Raw genomic sequence first — 22,344 nt, forward strand, 5'->3', positions numbered from 1 at the left:
TGCCCTTATTTTTGTCTTCCTATATAACGGTAATGATAACATGCGTTCATTTTAAAAGGAAGCTAAGAGTTCTCTCAGTAAATAGAGTTTTCCCCTTAGGCCTGTGGAATTTAGGATAACAAGCTTCATATTCCTTTCAATCCTTTTGTTCTTTTTTAAAATGAATTTTAAAAATTCATTTTTAAATGAATATCTCATTGTCAAATCAGTCTTGTAGCTCACTGAATGTGAAAATCAACTTCTATAAACATATATCCTCAAGGCAATTTGCACCCTCAGCATTACTAAACAGTGTTCCAATTCTCTATCTTTCCCTCTTACCTGATGATCATTTTCTGTGGTATGTTTATATGCTAGGTTATTCTGTCATAGAAGAGAACAGAATATTGGTGGTAATTTGATATCCTGGGTAAATTTTGAGTTTAAAACAACCTGAACTTTTTCTGGAATGATCCATTTCACTCTTGACTGTGCTTGCTGACATCTAAGATCATGTAAGAACTTCATCATGACTGCAGTAAAAACAAAAACCCATAAGAAGAATTAATTTAGATTATTTTCAGATTATTGCTTTAAGACTGCCTCAAATAGTACTACAATTAGTTCAGAAACAAAACTCTCTGAGTCCTTTGGTGGGGTGGTGGGGGTGTGTGGGAATTTCCTTGCTTTTTTCTTAATGGAAAAGGGAGTCAGATCAAGTCAATCAGATCAAAGCACCAACCAGTATGATAGGAACAATGAAGGAAAACTGTAATCACCTAAATTACTCTCAAAATCTATAGGTTTTCATAGAGATGGTCTAATTCTTCCCTGATTGACTCAGTTTGTTAACTAGTATCTATATTTGAAGATAATTTTAACTTTAAAAAGAAAAGAAGTTATGATAATATGGCATCAGGACTTAATATATAACATGTGAGATTATTTGGGGTTTGCATTCCAAGAGAAATACACATAAAATACAGCTTTTTCTGAGTTTTAGGTTTGTTTGTTTTCTTCACTGGGAAGATGGGGATAATATTTCAGGGAATAATTGTGAGGGCTAATTTATGTTATAAGTAAAATTCAACTATGCACAGCTTTTAAAGCATGTACTCCACATAGAAAATATTGCTCTTTATTATTTCCTAAAAATGAAATCAATTATCATATTTGATGAAGAGGGTCCTGCTTGGAAACAAGAATATTCATTTCAAGGAAACATTTGAGAGACAATGCTGATTTATGCATATGTCTCATTGACTCATTACAATTCTTATGTTAATTTTGAAGAAGCTGAGCATGAAACTTTAAGTAACATAATGAAGATAATACTACTAGTTAACACACAAATTGGAACTCTAAGCTCTTTTTGCTGAAACTGAAGCATGTGCTACTTATCAAGGGCTTCCCTGGTGGCTCAGAGGTTAAAGTGTCTGCCTGGAATGCGGGAGACCTGGGTTCGATCCTTGGGTCGGGAAGATCCCCTGGAGAAGGAAAATGACAACCCACTCCAGCACTCTTGCCTGGAGAATCCCATGGAGGGAGGAGCCTGGTAGGCTACAGTCCATGGGTTGCAGAGTCGGACACAACAGAGCCTCTTTAAGTAACATAATTTTAAGTAACATAATGAAGATAATACTACTAGTTAATGCACAAATTGGAACGCTAAGCTCTTTTTGCTGAAACGGAAGCATGTGCTACTTATTAAACCTGTATTCAATGAGGACCAAATTCTAAAAGTAGTTTTCTGAAAACTAATAAAGAACTAAATTAGTAGGACAAACAGGGAATGTAAACATGTTCACTTTTCATAATCCTGGATATATACTGGAAGAAATGCAACACCAAATATTCCACTCAACTGGATGATAGGTAGAGCCGAGAATGACTAAATCAATACTAATGAGAGGGTAACAGGCAGGAAGGCCAGGGGTCTCCAAATGGAGGAAATAGCCTGCAAGTGTCAGACATTTTTATCTCCCTTAAATGGCAGGAGGAAACAAACTAGCAATATTTTTTTCCTTCTCTATACAAATTTAAAAGGAGATTTCTCTTAAAATTCTGTGTTGCCATGACATCTGTTTTCAGCTGAAGTTAACCAATGCCTTTTGCTCATGGAAATGTTTATCTTAAGCTATGCTGATGTACTATGCATTTACCCCAAACTCTGTCTTCAAGTAGGTTCTCCTTTTGGGCTCAGAACCTACTTGATAAACCAGTATGTTATACTCTGATATTGTTCCTCTAATCTATGTAAATGAAACTATTTTTACGGTGCTCTGCCCTTCTTCAAGATTCAAGTTAATCCTTTTATGGCCCAAGATGAACCACTGGGTGCCAAGATTATTCCAAAATACATCTTATGGGTGAGGGGCCCGGTGCCATTCTAAGTTTTGAGACATTCCTTTCTTTCATTAACAGACTGCTGGTGACTATATAACATCCAGCTAAAGACTAGCGGGGGGGGGGGGGGACTCTTTCTGCCCCCTTCTGATGCCTATGTTAGAAGCTTTCTCTATCTCCTTTATACTTTAATAAAACTTTATTACACAAAAGCTCTGAGCGATCAAGCCTAGTCTTTGGCCCCGGATTGAATTCTTCTCTGGGGGCCAAGAATCTCGGCATCGTAATTCAACAACAACCTTTCACTAATAAAAAGAATGGTTTACATGCCTTTAACATTGCAAACTTACCTCTTCTTGTCATACAAATGCATCACATGAGCCGGTTTCAGTTATTAAAAATTTATTGGCAACCATTTCAGTTTTAGGTTATGCAATCCAGTACTTCTAAGAGTCATTCTCTCTCAACACATTTGGAGTTATTTTATTTCTATAGATAGTATTTTTAATACATCTTCCATTGTAGCCATGGGAGTAAAAAGAGTGAAGAGAATCAAGATATGGAGTTACTGTGGTCCTTTCTGGATAGGATTTTTATGTGGATTTTAACCTGCATGAGCCACATGTTGTTTAATCCACCACATGAGCAAGGCTCTTGGGAAATACTCCAGTGACTCAAATGTGCCAACAAGGGCCAAGAAGAAAATGCTCCAAGGATTATAAATATGCTATCAACATTTGTACCACTATTGAAACAGAAAATGGAAGATTATGTCCAAACTGCTAGAAAAGTATGAAAAATAAGATAGAAGTAAATGGAATATTGTGCATATTCTCTATATGAAAATATCTAAACCTGCAAAATTTTGTAAAAGATATCCTGAATTTTCTAAGTCAGAATTCCTCTGAAGAATAGGCTTTTTTACTTCTTGCTTGCTGAAATACTGGGAACGTATCTCATGTATAAATGTTACAGTTTCTTTTCTCATATAATAAAATGTCTCCATAAAATAACTTTGAAAAGGGGCAATTCTCCAAGAAGACCTAAAAATTCCTAATGACTATTCTTAATTCCTAACAACAGATAAAATATGTCACACATAAATTAATAGAATGACTAAAAGACAGATGACTGCATTATCACAGTTGGAGACATCAATACCCATCTGTCAGAAAGAAACATATCCAGCAGGTAGAAAATCAGTAAGGACATAAAGGAACTCAACAAGGTCATCAACCAACTGGTTAAAACTGACACCTATAGAGTACTTCATCCAGTAACAGGAAAATCTACGTTCTTTTCAAACTTCATACAGAATTATTGTCAAGACATTTTGGACCATCAAATGCACTAAATGAATTGAAAAATGAGAAATAATATAATGTCTACCCTAAGACCATAATTGAATTAAACTACAAATAAATTACAAAAAGATAACTAGAAAGCCACCAAATCTCCATTTAATGAAGATTAAATGACATGCTTCTAATAATATATGGAGCAAAGAAGAAATGTCAGAATAAGTTTTAAAATATTTTGAGATAAGTAAATAAACAGACCACATCAACATTTGTAGGATACCAAAAGCAGTGTTTAAAAAGAAATTACTGACATTGAAAAAATATTAGAAAAGATGAAAGATCTAAAATTAAAAATCTAAGTTGTGCCTCAGGAAACTAGAAAAAGAAGAAATTAAATGCAAGGTAAGCCACTCACCCAAACTGAAATCAAGTATTCCAGGAGAAATATCATAAACCTTGCATATGCAGATGACACCACTCTTATGGCAGAAAGTAAAGAGGAACTAAAGAACCTCTTGATGAAAGTGAAAGAGGAGAGTGAAAAATCTGGCATAAACTCAAAGAATGAAGATCATGGCATCCAGCCCCATCCCTTCATGGCAAATAGATATGGAAACAGTGAGAGACTTTATTTTCTTGGGTTCCAAAATCACTGCAGATGGTGACTGCTGCCATGAAATTAAAAGACACTTGCTCCTTGGAAGAAAAGCTATGATAAACTAGACAGCATATTAAAAAGCAGAGACATTACTTTGCCAACAAAGGTCCTTCTAGTCAAAGCTATGGTTTTTCCAGTAGTCACGTATGAATGTGAGAGTTGGACCATAAAGAAAGCTGAGCACTGAAAAAGTGACACTTTTGAACTGTGGTGTTGGAGAAGAATCTTGAGAGTCCCTTGGGCCAAAAGGAGATCAAATCAGTCAATCCTAAAAGAAATCCATCCTAAGTATTCACTGGAAGGACTGATGCTGAAGCTGAAGCTCCAATACTTTGGCCACCTGATGTGAATAGCTGAATAATTAGAAAAGACCCTGATGCTGGAAAAGATTGAAGGCCAGAAGAAAAGGGGATGACAGTGGATGAGATGGTTGGATGGCATCACTGACTCAATGGACATAAATTTGAACATGATCCGGGAGTTAGTGATGCACAGCGAAGCCCAGGAAGCTGCAGTCCATAGGGTCACAAATTGTCAGATTGGACTGAGCGACTGAACTTAACTGAAACTAAGCTGCTCACACAGGATAAACCTATGTGACTTTTGTGACATTAGTGACATAGAAATAACAAAGGCATCATCCATGAAGTAAATATTTGATAAAATGAACTTCATTAAAATTTGAGACTGGTTGTGAGAAGGACAATGCTTAGAAAAGTATAAGGCAAGCCACAGACTGAGAGAAACATTTGTGAAAGAAACATCTGGTAAACAACTGCTATACAAAATATGCAAATAATTATTAAAACTAAACAATAAGGAAACAACCCTATTAACAAATAGGTACTAGACTTTAACAGACCTTACCTAAAGAGGATACACAGATGATAAATAAACATATGAAAAGTTATTCATATCATCTCATCAGGGACATTTAAAATGAAACAATGAAACCTACTGCATAAATACTGGAATGGCCCATTCTGGAATACTGACAACATCAAATGCTGATGGGGATGTGGAGCAACAGGAAACCTCATTCATTAACGATGGAGATGTAAAACGGAACAGCCATTTTGGAAGGCAGTTTGGCAGTTTCTTCCAAAGTTGACCATATTCTCTCTGCAATCCAGTAATCATGCCCCCTGGTATTTACTCAAGGGAGTTAAAAACAAGTTTCCCCAAAAAAGAGAAACTCTTCTTTGTACCGTTGTTAATGCTTCTTTCCTCATTTCCATGGTCTGCCAAATTGCTATATATTCTGTCCTGGATTCTGGGGCTCTCCAGAAGGTATTTTCTCCTGTGGGAGTTTATTCAATTGGAGTTTCTGTTGAGATAAGAGAACTGGAGCCTCCTATCCTGCCATCTTGTTGATCTCACTCTTCCCTACATTGTTTTCAATACACAGGTAATATTTACCAAAAATAACCGTATGCCGGGCTTCCCAAGTGGCTTAATGGGAAAGAATCTGCCCGCCAATGCAGGAGGCCCAGGAGCCTCCAGTCTGATCCCTGGGTCTGGAAGAGCCCTGAGAGGAGAAAGCTGAGACCCACTTCCTGTTTGGACGATCCCAAGGACAGGGGGCCCTGGAAGAGAGCATGGCAACCCACCCCAGTGTTCTTGCCTGGAGAATCCCCATGATGGGCTACAGTCCTTGGAATCAAAACAGTAGGACGTGACTGAAGTGACTAAGCACATGGCCAGAGGAGCCTGTCAGGCTATAGCCCACAGGGTCACAAAGAGTCAGCCACAGCTGAGCACATATGCACAACCATATGCTGGATTACAAACTGGTTCATAACAAGCCAAGCATTCATAAAAAGGAAAAAGTTTCAGTCAGTTGTTGTGAGGTGGATGAATCTAGAGTCTATAATACAGAGTGAAGTAAGTCAGAAAGAGAAAACCAAATATCCTATATTAATGCATGCATATGAAATCTAGAAAAACAGTACTGATTAATCTATTTACAGAGAAGAAATGGAGATGAAGACAGAGAATGGAATTGTGGACACAGCAAGGGAAGTAGAGGCTAGGAGAAATTGAGAAAGTAGCATATATATATATACAATAGATAACTAGCAGGAAGTTGCCACGTAACACACAGAGCCCAGCCTGGCACTCTGTGACAACCTAAAGGGGTGGAATGGAGGGGAAAAAGAGACTCAAAGGAAGGAGATATATATATAATTCTGACTGATTCACATTGCTGCATGACAGAAACCACCACAACATTGTAAAGCAATTTTCCTCCAATAAAAAAGAGTCAAAGATGTGAAAATATTCTGACCACAGAAGTGTTTTGTTAAAAACCATATCAGTCCCAAGTAATAAGGCTTTCAAAGAAGATATTCCAAATGAATACAGGCAGCATGATTAGAGTTTCTGGGTGTCTGAAAAGAATCAATTTTCACTCTTCCTGTTAGTTACATGTGCACATACTTTTTTCATATATTTAGGTGTGTTACACATGTATTTTATGTGTACCTTTCTTGGTAGGACACAAATTCAATAAAAACTGAAAGACAATACTGCCGAGGTAATCCTAAAAAGAAGGCAAGGAAACTAGGATAATTATCCTACCAGATAAAGCCACCATAACTAACACTGTATCAGTTGTACGTGGATAGGCAAATAGTCAGTAGGACTGAAATATCTCAATACATCATGTTGAGAGGTATTTAATGTCAGCTTTTTACTATCAATGATATTAGTATTTCTTAATGGTTAGCTAGTTTCTCTACTGCAAAGTTCTCCCCTCTATAAAGGTACTTTCCCCTCCGTAACTAAAAATGACCTGGCAGTGATATTTGTGCAATGCAGGAATATTTTGAGATTGTATAAGTATCATATTCCTTAAGAAACTCTTATCTATTATAATAATTCAGTATTATTTGTTCTCTAATCTAGACAGTGGAAATATATAATGGAGTGTCATTAATTTTAACACAATATTTATTTTTCTAAATCTATCAGCTCTTTTACATTTATTAGTTGGGGTTTTACCATAAAGAACAGCATTCTTTTCTCTAATCCTATTAACAATTTATTAGTTTATTTTGCAGTATTTTCTACTTAATGTGTTATTATCTATTTATATCACTACATATTTCAGTGGTCAAATGTACTGATATAGAGTACTCCTTCTAAGTGAATCCTTTGTTGACATGTTGCTACATTTTCTAGAACAGTAAGATACTCTAGCTCATCATATTCATCAAATGTTTAGTTCTGGAATCAACCATTTCTCAGAAATGATTTTTAGCAAGAAATGATGCTTAGAACAGTGCATCTGAATGCTTTATGGGGTTTTGTTATTGAGCTGTCATTACTACTTGGAATTTTCATGAAATAGAGAAAGGAAATGCATAAAATATAATAGCATCACACTGACAATTTTATTCTAATGCAATAACAGAACATTTCAACTTCTCTTATACAACATTGGATCTTTCTCTGCCATGAGAAACCAGGCTCCAATGTAAATCTGTTACCCTATCAGTTATTCACTTTAAAACACACAAAAAATAGTTTCTGAACTGTTCAGTTCAGTTCAGTTACTCAGTTGTGTCAAACACTTTGCGACCCCATGAATCGCAGCAGGCCAGGCCTCCCTGTCCATCATCAACTCCCCAAGGTCACTCAGACTCACGTCCATTGAGTCAGTGATGCCATCCAGCCATCTTATCCTCTGTCGTCCCCTTTTCCTCCTGCCCCCAATCCCTCCCAGCATCAGAGTCTTTTCCAATGAGTCAACTCTTCGCATGAGGTGGCCAAAGTACTGGAGTTTCAGCTTTAGCATCATTCCCTCCAAAGAAATCCCAGGGCTGATCTCCTTCAGAATGGACTGGTTGGATCCACATGCAGTCCAAGGGACTCAAAACAGTCTTCTCCAACACCACAGTTCAAAAGCATCTGTTTTTCAGAACTCAGCCTTCTTCACAGTCCAACTCTCACATCCATACATGACCATAGGAAAAATCATAGCCTTGACTAGACGGACCTTTGTTGGCAAAGGAATGTCTCTGATATTGAATATGCTATCTAGGTTGGTCATAACTTTTCTTCCAAGGAGTAAGCGTCTTTTAATTTCATGGCTGTGGTCACCATCGGCAGTGATTTTGGAGCCCCCAAAATAAAATCTGACACTGTTTCCACTGTTTCCCCATCTATTTGCCATGAAGTGATGGGACCAGATGCCATGATCTTCGTTTTCTGAATGTTGAACTTTGAGCCAACTTTTTCACTCTCCTCTTTCACTTTCATCAAGAGGCTTTTTTGTTCTTCTTCACTTTCTGCCATAAGGGTGATGTCATCTGCATATCTGAGGTTATTGATATTTCTCCCGGCAATCTTGATTCCAGCTTGTGCTTCTTCCAGCCCAGCGTTTCTCATGATGTACTCTGCATATAAGTTAAATAAGCAGGGTGACAATATACAGCCTTGACATACTCCTCAACACAAACCATCCAATATCACAGTAATCCAAGTCTATGCCCCAACCAGTAACGCTGAAGAAGCTGAAGTTGAACGGTTCTATGAAGATCTAGAAGACCTTTTGGAACTAACAAACACCCGAAAAAGATGTCCTTTTCATTATAGGGGACTGGAATGCAAAAGTAGGAAGTCAAGAAACACCTGGAGTAACAGGCAAATTTGGCCTTGGAATGCGGAATGAGGCAGGGCAAAGACAAATAGAGTTTTGCTAAGAAAATGCACTGGTCATAGCAAACACCCTCTTCCAACACAAGAGAAGACTCTACACATGGACATCACCAGATGGTCAACACCGAAATCAGATTGATTATAATCTCTACAACAAAAGATGGAGAAGCTCTATACAGTCAGCAAAAACAACACCAGGAACTGACTGTGGCTCAGATAATGAACTCCTTATTAGCAAATTCAGACTGAAATTGAAGAAAGTGGAGAAAACCACTAGACCATTCAGGTATGACCTAAATCAAATCCCTTATGATTATACAGTGGAAGTGAGAAATGGATTTAAGGGCCTAGATCTGATCGATAGAGTGCCTGATGAACTATGGAATAAAGTTCATGACATTGTACTGGAGACAGGGATCTAGACCATCCCCATGGAAAAGAAATGCAAAAAAGCAAAATGGTTGTCTTGGGAGCCCTTACAAATAGCTGTGAAAAGAAGAGAGGTGAAAAGCAAAGGAGAAAAGGAAAGATATAAGCATCTGAATGCAGAGTTCCAGAGAATAGCAAGAAGAGATAACGAAGCCTTCTTCAGCGAGCAATGCAAAGAAATAGAGGAAAAGAACAGAATGGGAAAGACTAGAGATCTCTTCAAGAAAATTAGAGATACCAAGGGAACATTTCATGCAAAGACGGGCTCGATAAAGGACAGAAATGGTATGGATCTAACAGAAGCAGAAGATATTAAGAAGACGTGGCAAGAATACACAGAAGAACTGTACAAAAAAGAGCTTCACGACCCATATAATCATGATGGTGTGATCAGTCATCTAGAGCCAGACATCCTGGAATGTGAAGTCAAGTGGCCATTAGAAAGCATCACTATGAACAAAGCTAGTGGAGGTAGTGGAATTCCAGTTGAGCTGTTTCAAATCCTGAAAATTGATGCTGTGAAAGTGCTGCACTCCATATGCCAGCAAAGTTGGAAATCTCAACAGTGGCCTCAGGACTGGAAAAGGTCGGTTTTCATTCCAATCCCAAAGAAAGGCAATGCCAAAGAATACTCAAACTACCACTCAATTGCACTCATCTCTCACGCTGGTAAAGTAATGCTCAAAATTCTCCAAGCCAGGCTTCAGCAATACATGAACCATGAACCCCCTGATGTTCAAGCTGGTTTTAGAAAAGGCAGAGGAACCAGAGATCAAATTGCCAACATCCACTGGATCATGGAAAAAGCAAGAGAGTTCCAGAGATACATCTATATCTGCTTTATTGACTATGCCAAAGCCTTTGACTGTGTTGATCACAAGAAACTATGGAAAATTCTGAAAGAGATTGGAATACCAGACCACCTAACTTGCCTCTTGAGAAATCTGTATGCAGGCCAGGAAGCAAAAGTTAGAACTGGACATGGAACAACCGACTGGTTCCAGATAGGAAAAAGAGTAAGTCAAGGCTGCGTATTGTCACCCTGCTTATTTAACTTATATGCAGAGTACATCGAGAAACGCTGGACTGGAAGAAACACAAGCTGGAATCAAGATTGCCAGGAGAAATATCAATAACCTCAGATATTCAGATGATACCACCCTTATCGCAGAAAGTGAAGAGGAACTAAATAGCCTCTTGATGAAAGTAAAGGAGGAGAGTGAAAAAGTTGGCTGAAAGCTCAACATTCAGAAAATGAAGATCATAGCATCCGGTCCCATCACTTCATTGGAAATAGATGGGGAAACAGTGGAAACAGACTTTTTTGGGGGGGCTCCAAAATCACTGCAGATGGTGATTGCAGCCATAAAATTAAAAGCTCTTACTCCTTGGAAGAAAAGTTATGACCAACCTAGATAGCATATTCAAAAGAAGAAACATTCCTTTGCTGACGAAGGTCCATCTAGTCAAGGCTATGGTTTTTCCAGTAGTCATGTATGGATGTGAGAGCTGGACTGTGAAGAAGTCTGAGCGCTGAAGAATTGATGCTTTTGAACTGTGGTGTTGGAGAAGACTCTTGAGAGTCCCTTGGACTGCAAAGAGATCCAACCAGTCCATTCTGAAGGAGATCAGCCCTGGGATTTCTTTGGAGGGAATGATGCTAAAGCTGAAACTCCAGTACTTTGGCCACTTCATGTGAAGTGTTGACTCACTGGAAAAGACTCTGATGCTGGGAGGAATTTGGGGCAGGAGGAGAAGGGGACGACAAAGGATGAGATGGCTGGATGGCATCACTGACTTGATAGACGTGAGTCTGGGTGTACTCTGGGAGTTGGTGTTGCACAGGGAGGCCTGGCATGCTGCGATTCATGGGGTCGCAAAGAGTCGGACACAACTGAGTGACTGAACTGAACTGAACTGATGATAATATATATGTTTCAATGCCACTCTCCCAAATCATCCCATTCTCGCCCTCTCCCACAGAGTCCAAAAGACTGTTCTATACATCTGTGTCTCTTTTCTTGTCTCGCATACAGGGTTATTGTTACCATCATTCTAAATTCCATATATATGCATTAGTATTCTGTATTGGCATTTTTCTTCCTGGCTTACTTCACTCTGTACAACAGGCTCCAGTTTCATCCACGTCATTAAACTGATTCAAATGCATTCTTTTTAATGGCTGAGTAACACTCCATTGTGTATATGTACCGCAGCTTTCTTATCCATTTGTCTGATGATGGACATCTAGGTTGCTTCCCTATCCTGGCTATTGTAAACAGTGTTATGATGAACATTGGTGTACACATGTCTCCTTCAATTCTGGTTTCATCGGTGTGTATGCCCAGCAGTGGGATTGTTGGGTCGTATGGCAGTTCTATTTCCAGTTTTTTAAGGAATCTCCACACTATTCTCTATATTGGCTGTATTAGTTTGCATTTTCACCAACAGAGTAAGAGGATTACCTTTTCTCCACACCCTTTCCAGCATTTATTGCTTGTAGACTTTTGGATAGCAGCCATCTGACTGGCATGAAGTGGTACCTCATTGTGGTTTTGATTTGCATTTCTCTGATAATCAGTGATGTTGAGCATCTTTCCATGTGTTTGTTAGCCATCTGTATGTCTTCTTTGGAGAAATGTCTGTTTAGTTCTTTGGTCCATTTTTTGTTTGGGTTGTTTATTTTTCTGGAATTGAGCTCCAGGAATTGCTTGCATATTTTTGTGATTGATTCTTTGTCAGTTGCTTCATTTGCTATTATTTTCTCCCATTCTGAAGACTGTGTTTTCACCTAGTTTATAGTTTTCTTTCTGTGCAAAAGCTTTTAAGTTTAATTAGATCCCATTTGTTTATTTTTGCTTTTATTTCCAATATTCTGGGAGGTGGGTCATAGAAGATCCTGCTGTGATTTATGTCGGAGAGTGTTTTGCCTATGTTCTCTTCTAGGAATTTTATAGTTTCTGGTCTTACATTTAGATCTTTAATCCATTTTGAGTTTATTTTTGTGTGTGGTGTTAGGAAGTGTTCTAGTTTCATTCTTTTCCAAGTGGTTGACCAGTTTTCCCAGAACCACTTATTAAAGAGATTGTCTTTTCTCCGTTGTATATTCTTGCCTCCTTTGTCGAAGATAAAGTGTCCATAGGTGTATGGATTTATCTCTGGGCTTTCTATTTTGTTCCATTGATCTATATTTCTGTCTTTGTACAAGTACCATACTGTCTTGATGACTGTGGCTTTGTAGTAGAGCATGAAGTCAGGCAGATTGAGCCTCCAGTTCCATTCTTCTTTCTCAAGATTGCTTCGGCTATTTGAGGTTTTTCGTATTTCCATACAAACTGTGAAATTATTTGTTCTAGTTCTGTAAAAAATACCATTGGTATCTTAATAGGGCTTGCACTGAATCTATAGATTGCTTTGGGTAGTATACTCATTTTCACTAAATGGATTCTTCTGATCAATGAACACATTATATTTCTCTATCTACTTTTGTCCTCTTTGGTTTCTTTCACCAGTGCTTTATAATTTTCTATATATAGGTCTTTTGTTTCTTTAGGTAGATATATTCCTAAGCATTTTATTCTTTTTGTTGCAATGGTGAATGGAATTGTTTTCTTAATTTCTTTTTGTGTTTTCTCATTTTTACTGTATAGGAATGCAAGGGATTTCTGAGTGTTGATTTTACATCCTGCAAATGTGCTATATTCGTTGATTAGCTCTAGTAATTTTCTGGTGGAGTCTTTACGGTTTTCTATGTAGAGGACCATGTCATCTGCAAACAGTGAGAGTTTTACTTCTTTCCCAATCTGGATTCCTATTATTTCTTTATCTGCTCTGATTGCTGTGGCCAAAACTTCCAAAACTATGCTGAATAGTAGTGGTGAGGGTGGGCACCTTGTCTTCCTGACTTTAGTAGAAATGCTTTCAATTTTTCACCATTGAGGATAATGTTTGCTGTGGGTTTGTCATATATAGCTCTAGTATGTTGCAGTATATTCCTTCTATTCCTGCTTCCTGGAGAGTTTTTATCATAAATGAATATTGAATCTTGTCAAAGTCTTTCTCTGCATCTACTGAGATAATCATATGGTTTTTATCTTTTAATTTGTTAATGTGGTGTATTACATTGATTAATTTGTGGATATTGAAGAATCCTTGCATCCCTAGGATAAAGCCCACTTGGTCATGATGTATGATCTTTTTAATCTGTTGTGGATTCTGTTTGCTAGAATTTTGTTAAGGATTTTTGAATCTATGTTCATCAGTGATATTGACCTGTAGTTTCCTTTTTTTTTTTTCCTGTTTGCTTTTATTTATTTTTTTATCTTTTTTAAAATTTTTATTTTTACTTTATTTTGCTTTACAATACTGTATTTGTTTTGCCATTTTGTGGCATCTTTGTTAGGTATTAGAGTGATGGTGGCCTCATAGGATGAGTTTGGAGGTTTAACTTCCTCTGCAATTTTCTGGAAGAGTTTGAGTAAGATAGTGTTAGCTCTTCTCTCCATTTTTGGTAGAATTCAGCTGTGAAGCCATCTGGTCCTGTGTTTTTTGTTTGCTGGAAGATTTCTGATTACAATTTCAATTTCTGTGCTTGTGATGGGTCTGTTAAGATTTTCTATTTCTTCTTGGTTCAGTTTTCGAAAGTTGTACTTTTCTAAGAATTTGTCCATTTCTTCCAAGTTGTCCATTTTATTGACATATAGTTGCTCATAGTAGTCTCTTATGATCCTTTATAGTTCTGTGTTTGTTGTGATTTCTCCATTTTCATTTCTAATTCTGTTGATTTGATTCTTCTCCCTTGTTTCATGATGAGTCTGGCTAATGGTTTGTCAATTTGATTTATCCTTTCAAAGAACCAGCTTTTGGCTTTGTTGATTTTTGCTATGGTCTCTTTGTTTCTTTTGCATTTATTTCTGCCCTAATTTTTAAGATTTCTTTCCTTCTACTAATCCTGGGGTTCTTCATTTCTTCATTTTCTAGCTGTTTTAGGCATAGAGTTAGGTTATTATCATTTTTTTTGGACTTTTTTCTTGTTTCTTGAGATAAGCCTGTATTGCTATGAACCTTCCCCTTAGCACTGCTTTTACAGTGTCCCATAGGTTTTGAATTGTTGTGTTTTCATTTTCATTCACTTTTATGCATATTTTTATTTCTTTTTTGATTTCTTCTGTGATTTGTTGGTTATTCAGCAGTGTGTTGTTCAGCCTCCATATATTGGCATTTTTAATAGTTTTTCTCCTGTAATTGAGAGCTAATCTTACTGCATTCTGGTCAGAAAAGATGCTTGGAGTGATTTCACTTTTTTTGAATTTACCAAGGCTAAATTTATGGCCCAGGTTGTGATCTATCCTGGAGAAGATCCATGTGCACTTGAGAAAAAGGTGAAGTTCATTGTTTTGGGGTGAAATGTCCTACAGATATCAATTAGGACTAACTGGTCTATTGTATCATTTAAAGTTTGCATTTCCTTGTTAATTTTCTGTTTAGTTGATCTATCCATAGGTGTGAATGGGGTATCAAAGTCTCCCACTATTATTGTGTTATTGTTAATTTTCCCTCTCATACTTGTTAGCATTTGTCTTACATATTGAAGTGCTCCTATGTTGCGTGCATATATATTTATAATTGGTATATCTTCTTCTTGGATTGATCCTTTGATCATTATATAGTGTCCTTCTTTGTCTCTTTTCACAGCCATTATTTTAAAGTCTATTTTATCTGATATGAGTATTGCTACTCCTGCTTTCTTTTGGTCTCTATTTGCATGGAATATCTTTTTCCAGCCCTTCACTTTCAGTCTGTATGTGTCCCTTGTTTCAAGGTGGGTCTCTTGTAGACATCATATATAGGGGTCTTGTTTTTGTATCCATTCAGCCAGTCTTTGTCTTTTGGTTGGGGCATTCAACCCATTTACATTTAAGGTAATTATTGATAAGTGTGATCCCGTTGCCATTTACTTTGTTGTTTTGGGTTTGAGTTTATACACCCTTTCTCTGTTTCCTGTCCAGAGAAGATCCTTTAGCATTTGGTGGAGAGCTGGTTTGGTGGTTCTGAATTCTCTCAGCTTTTGCTTGTCTGTAAAGCTTTTTATTTCTCCTTCATATTTGAATGAGATCCTTGGTGGATACAGTAATTTGGGCTGTAGATTTTTTTTCTTTCATCACTTTAAGTATGTCCTGCCATTCCCTTCTGGCCTGAAGAGTTTCTACTGAAAAATCAGCTGTTATCCTTATGGGAATCCCCTTATGTGTTATTTGTTGTTTTTCCCTTGATGCTTTTAATATTGGTTCTTTGTGTTTGATCTTTGTTAATTTGAATAATATGTGTCTTGGGGGGTTTTGCCTTGGGTTTATCCTGTTTGGGACTCTGGGTTTCTTGGACTTGGGTGATTACTTCCTTCCCCATTTTAGGGACGTTTTCAACGATTATCTCCTCAAGTCTTTTCTCATGGTCTTTCTTTTTGTCTTCTTCCTCTGGGATTCCTATGACTCAAATGTTGGGGCATTTAACAATGTCGCAGAGGTAACCAAGGTTTTCTTAATTTCTTTTAATTCTTTTTTTCTTTTTTTCCTCTCTGCTTCATTTATTTCTACCATTCTATCTTCTACCTCACTTATCCTATCTTCTGCCTCTGTTATTCTACTGTTGGTTCCCTCCAGAGTGTTTTTGATCTCATTTATTGCATTATTCATTATATATTGACTCTTTTTTATTTCTTCTAGGTCCTTGTTAAACATTTCTTGCCCCTTCTCTATCCATGTCTCCAGGCTATTTATCTGTAACTCCATTTTGTGTTCACGATTTTGGATAATTTTCTCTATCATTATTCGGAATTCTTTATCAGGTAGATTCCCTCTCTCTTCCTCGTTTGTTTGGTTTGGTGGGCATTTATCTTGTTGCTTTACCTGTTGGGTATTTCTCTGCCTTTTCATCTTGTTTATAATGCTGGGTTTGGGGTGGCCTTTCCGAATTCTGGCAGTTTGTTGTTCCTCTTTATTGTGGAGGTTCCTTACTGTGGGTGGGGTTGGACATGTGGCTTGTCGAGGTTTCCTGGTTAGGGAAACTTGTGTCAGCGTTCTGGTGGGTGGAGCTGGATTTCTTCTCTCTGGAGTGCAATGAAGTGTCCAGTAGTGAGTTTTGAGATGTCAGTGGGTTTGGTGTGACTTTGGTCAGCCTGTTTATTGATGCTCAGGGCTATGTTCCTGTGTTGCTGGAGAATTTGTGTGGTATGTGTTTCTCTGGAACTTGTGGGCCCTTGGGTGGCACTTGGTTTCAGTGTAGGTATAGAGATGTTTAGTGCACTCCTATTGATTAATGGTCCCTGGATTCAGGAGTTCTCTGGTGTTCTCAGGATTTGGACTTAAGCCTTCTGCTTCTGGTTTTCAGTCTTATTCTTACAGTAGCCTCAAGACCTCTATCTATACAGCACTGATGATACAACATATAGGTTAATGAAATGTTTTGCCACAGTGTAGGAGACCCAGAGATGTACACAGAGTTACATGGAGAAGAGAAGAGAGACGAGGGGAATAGAGGTGACCAGGAGGAGAAGAGGGGGATATCAAAAGTGGAGAGAGCAATCCAATCAGTAATCACTTCATATGTGCTCTCCACAGTCTGGATCCCTCAGAAATGTTCATGGAGTTACACAGAGAAGAGAAGGAGGAAGGAGACAGAGATGGCCAGTAATATAAAAGGGGTAATCAAAAGGAGAGAGACAGATCTAGCCAGTAATCAGTTCCCTAAGTGTTCTCCACAGACCAGAACACACAAAGAGTTTCATAGAGTTAGATAGAGAAGAGAAGTGGGAGGGAGGAGATAAAGGCAACCTAGTGGAGAAAAAGGAGAGTTCAAAGGGAGAGAGAGCAATCAAGCCAGTAATCTCACTCCCCAGTAAAAATGGGTACTGAAGATTGGGTTCTTAAAGGTACAAAATTGATAACAAATACAAAAAAGCAAAGATTAAATATCTAGAGTAGAGGTTAGATTCTCAAAATTACAATATTAAAGAAAAAAACAAAGTCACAAAATTATTTTATATATATATATGAAATTTGCTTTAAAAATAGGGTCTTTTTTTGGCAAAGTAATTGTAGGTTATAAAAATGAAAATTAAAGGTGTAATCGAGGACTTAAAAATAATTTTTTCTATACATCTAATTAGCCTCCAATTAAAGTAAATAAATTTAAATTTAAAAATAATATTTGTTTTTAATTTTAAAAAATGATAATAGTAAAAATATATCTAAGGCTTTCTTTGGTGTTGTTGTGGACACTATGGGGTCAGTTCATTTTCAGATAGTTCCTTGATCCGGCTTATACTTCTCAAGATCTATAGGCCCCTTCCTATGTAGTCAGTGCTAACTGTAGGGTTTTAATCTGTTGCACCTGTCACTTCAAATGTGGTTCCCTCTGTTTATTTTAGCTTCTTTTGTTTGCTGGTCTCTTCAGTGTCTAATTCCACCAGGGGAATTCCCTGGTGGCTCAGATGGTAAAGTGTCTGTCTGCAATGGAGGAGACCCAGGTTTGATCCCTAGGTTGGGAAGATCCCCTGGAAAAGGAAATGACAGCCCACTGCAGTATTCTTGCCTGGAAAATCCCATGGATGGCAGAGCCTGGTAGGCCACTGTCCATGGGGTCACAGAGAGTCGGACACGACTGAGCTACTTCACTTCACTTCTTCACTTCAGGGTCTAAATTCTGCCCTGACACAAGGGGGAGGTGGTGGTCACTTATTTAGGCTCACTTGTTCAGTCGTGCTGTGGGGAGGGAGGAACACTGCAAACAAATATCACTGACATGTGTGGGGAGTGCTCACAGTGTCTCAGCCATAGTGGGTTTGCCCCCGCTCAGGGCATGTGTGCTTTCCCTGTCTACACTGCTCAGATTCTAGGTTGCTCTGCCAGGAACTGTCTGATGCTGGCCCTGGGTTGCATGCACTCCCCAGTCTAAGACACTCAGGTTCAGGTTCTCAGATACTTCACAAAGGCACAGACTTGGTTGGTCCTGCATTTTGTGCCCTTCTCAGGTCCGAGCAATTCAGGTGACCAGGTTCTTGGAGAGTGCAGTCACCCCTGGCTGCGTCTTATCACCTCCCCCATCCCAGCTGCTTGGTTTTCTGGGTGTACAACTGGAGCATTTTCTCAGGTGTGCCGTGTGTCTCTTCTGGGGAGCTGATTTCTGGCTATGACCCTCCCGGCAGATGTGGACCATCCACAATCCCAAGAAGTCTTGGTTAGCAATGAAGCCTTCATGCAGTTTAGTAGAGGATGCCTCTCTAGGACCACGATTGCCCCTTTCCAGCTCTGGCTGCCCTCGCCTGCCTATCTCAGGTGGGGGATGGGCTGGTCGGCAGCTGGCTAGCTCTGCTCAGTCCTTTGTTCTGTGAGCAGGCCTGGCAATGTCTTAGGTTAGGGCTTTTTGCAGGATAGCTATCCCACAGTCTGGGTTGCTATCTCAAGTTAGTTCCTTCAGATTGCCCTTGGGGCATTCATGCTGGGTTCTTTCCCTAAGCAATGCAGCCCTCGCTTCCCTGTCCAGTCCCCGCTTTTAGTGGTGGATGGGAGTGTCTGCATTGCTTCTCCACTGGGAGTTGCCATTAGGCACGTAATCTGTGGGTTTAAATTATTTATTTAATTTTCCTTCCGGTTATGTTGCCCTCTGAGCTTCCAAGGCTCACCACAGACTTGCTAGTGAGAGTGTTTCCTGGTGTTTGGAAACTTCTCTCTTTTTTAAGACTCCCTTCCCAGGATGGATCTTCGTCCCTACCTCTTTTGTCTCTCTTTTTAATCTTTTATATTTTTTCCTACATCCTTTTGAAGACAATAGGCTGCCTTTATGGGTGCCTGTTGTCCTCTGCCAGCATTCAGAAGTAGTTTTGTGGAATTTGCTCAGCATTCAAATATTCTTTCAATGAATTTGTGGAGGAGAAAGTGCTTCCCATCCTATTCCTCTGCCATCTTAGGACTGTCCTTAATATATATATTTTAAATCCTGATATAGCTATGCCAATTTTAGTCAATGCTGACATTAAAGAACAAAAGTGTGCTTCAGATAAAGAGGAATTGGTGGGTTTTCATAATGATAAATAATTATGCCCCAGAAGATATAACAGTTCCAAATTTGGGTCTTCATAAATACACAATGTTAATATTTTTAAAAATAAAAACTTGGCATGACTGTAAACAGAAAGAAACTGCTCCATAGTTGTTTTGGAAATTTTAAGTAACTCAGTAATGGTGCAAAGAGTAAAAGTACAGGTTTAAATCATGAATTATTGACTAGCTGACTCAAATAGAACACTGCATTCAACTATCATTACATATAATTCTCAAGTGTATGAAAATGTTTATAAAACTCTGATCATATACTAGGCCATAAAGTGAGATTCAAATAATTTAGAAGGATGTAACTTAATTAATACATGTTTTATGACAATATAAGAGGATTCTTTGGAAAATTTTATGTCCAGGAGACCCACCTGTAACAGACTGAGGCCAGTGCAACTCAGTGACTCTCCCTCAAGGGGGAAAAAAAAAAAAAAGTGTGGAGCATGTATTCAGCATCTGGGCTTTTTGGGGACTGGGGAAGCACTAGTGTCTGTGTAGTTTTTCTTGGGGCCTTTATGGGACCTGACAAAAAATAAATGCCTAAGGGATACTGAAGCCAAAAGAGGACTAGGTGATGTGCTGTTGCTTCAAGGAACTGAGTTACAGCAAACAGAAACAGAGGGAGCAAGAGACTATGGGCTCCATGCAAAAAAAAAAAAAAGATAAAATCTTCTAGTTAGGAATCTTCATACACAACTCTGAGAAGACACAGCCTCAGAAAAGATTTGAAAGCCCACTCAGAATCTCTAAATGGACTGATGGTGATGGATTCCCCTGTAAAGGTGGTTGTTCTGTAAAATGTGTAGATAACAACACAGAGTTAAAAGTAACATTAAAAAAAAAAAAAAGAAAGAAAAGTGATCCAATCAAACAGATGAAATAAATCTCAAAACACAGATCCTTAAGAAATGGAGGTAAATAAATATCTGACAAAAAATTTAGAAAAACTGCCATAATTGCACTCAATGAGCTCAAGAAAGTGGAAGTGTTTTAGTTTTAGTTGATTTATTTTGAATTTTTAAAACATAAAATATCTTGATAAATACTTATTGTGAAAATATGCATTTAATGTCACAAAATATAAAGAATTATATGATATATTTGGAATGACTTTACTGCATTATAATATATAACAGGTAGATTCTTTAATGTTAAGAAATTATCAGTGTTCATCTTGAAAACACTTCAGATATTACACATTAATTTTGAAACTTTGCATTTAAAATACAATGTGATATCATATCATTTTAAGGACTGATATTTATAGGATTAAAACTATTTTTTCTTTTGCAGTTAATTTTATTTTTTTAGTTATGTATAGATTTTTTATTTTTTTTTAAAGACATTGCCAAATGGTTTCTAAAGTACATGCACCATCTTACATTCCCATCAGCAGTGCTTACTATTTCTTTTTTTTTTTCTGCTGATGTATTTTATTTTATTCCATTTTTAACTTCACACTATAAAGTATGTCTTAAAGAAATACAATTCTATTCTAGAATATACTGTAGGATAAATAACTTTTACTATAATTTAAATGTCAATAAACAATGACTGGAGAAATGGAAGAAATGGACTGGAAAATATATATTAACAGTCATGTGGCCTGGTAAGAAGATATAAACAGCAAGCAGAGTTATACAGATATTTAGGAATTTGAGAATTTAACCTAATTGTTCTTTAAAGTGTTTTTGACTAAGGAGAAAAAAATCATTTATTAGCAGAAAATACTGCTTTATAGATCATGTCTTTGAAGGCTTGTTATACTTGCTGATTTCTCAAGGTGTATATGAAAGGATTTAGCATGGGGGCTACAGAGGTATTGAGAATAGCTACTTCTTTTTTCAATGATGCCTTTTTTTGGCCGAAGGATTAGCATACATGAATATACAGCTTCCATAGGAGATGAAAATAACAATCATGTGAGAGGAACAAGTGGAGAAGGCCTTTTTTCTCTGACCGGCAGATGGGATTCTCAAAATAGTCCTGACAATGTACATATAAGACAAAATCACTAATGCCAAAGTGAACCGCAAACTAACCAAAGCAAAGTAAAAACCCATTACTTCTAGAAGCCATGTATCTGAACAAGAGAATTGTAAAGGGGGGGAATAGTCACACAAAAAGTGATCAGTGACATTGGAAGCACAGTAATCCAGCTGGAGGAGAAGCATAAGCGGCGGGAAAATGGTCAGAAACCCACTGAGCCATGCTCAGAGCACAAGCAGGCGGCAGTTTCCTGCTCATGATGGTTTGTTTAGTGCAGGGGCTTGCAGATGGCAACATAGCGGTCATAGGACATGGCGGTTAGAATGTAAAATTCAGTCACCCCCATGAAAATAGAGAAAAATAGTTGGGCTGCACAATTGTTGTAAGAAATAGTCTTGTCCCTGGCAATAATTGCCCCCAGAAGTCTAGATATGCACACAGTAGTAAAGGAGATTTCTAAGAAAGAGAAGTTTCGGAGGAAGAAATACACTGGTCTCTGGAGATGGGAGTCCACCCAGGTTAGGGTGATGATAGTCAGGTTTCCAATGATAATGAATACATATGTGATAAATAAAAAGAGGAAAATCACAATCTGAAGTTCAGGATCATCAGAAAGGCCTAGGAGGACAAACTCTGTGATCACAGTGTGGTTCATTTCTCTCTCTCTCTTTTTAAAATATATTTAGGTTAAAATGTATTAAAAGGGAAGAGATGAAAGATATAATTTATTATGATCAAAGTCATTATAATCAGTACAATTCTAAAACATTCTCTCTAATTCTTGCTGATGTCACTTTTTTGGCCTATTTTCATTATATCTTAAAACATATACCTGGGTCCTGCTTTATATAATACTTCTCTTATTCTAATT

General features: G+C 37.8%; 1 pseudogene; it reads right to left on the reverse strand.

The window, feature by feature from the left end:
- Positions 1–21,194: 21,194 nt before the first annotated feature.
- LOC120857376 lies at positions 21,195–22,128 on the reverse strand (annotated as a pseudogene).
- Positions 22,129–22,344: the final 216 nt, after the last annotated feature.

The sequence above is a fragment of the Oryx dammah genome, unplaced genomic scaffold, assembly GCF_014754425.2.
Source record: "Oryx dammah isolate SB20612 unplaced genomic scaffold, SCBI_Odam_1.1 HiC_scaffold_29, whole genome shotgun sequence".
Lineage (NCBI taxonomy): Eukaryota > Metazoa > Chordata > Mammalia > Artiodactyla > Bovidae > Oryx > Oryx dammah.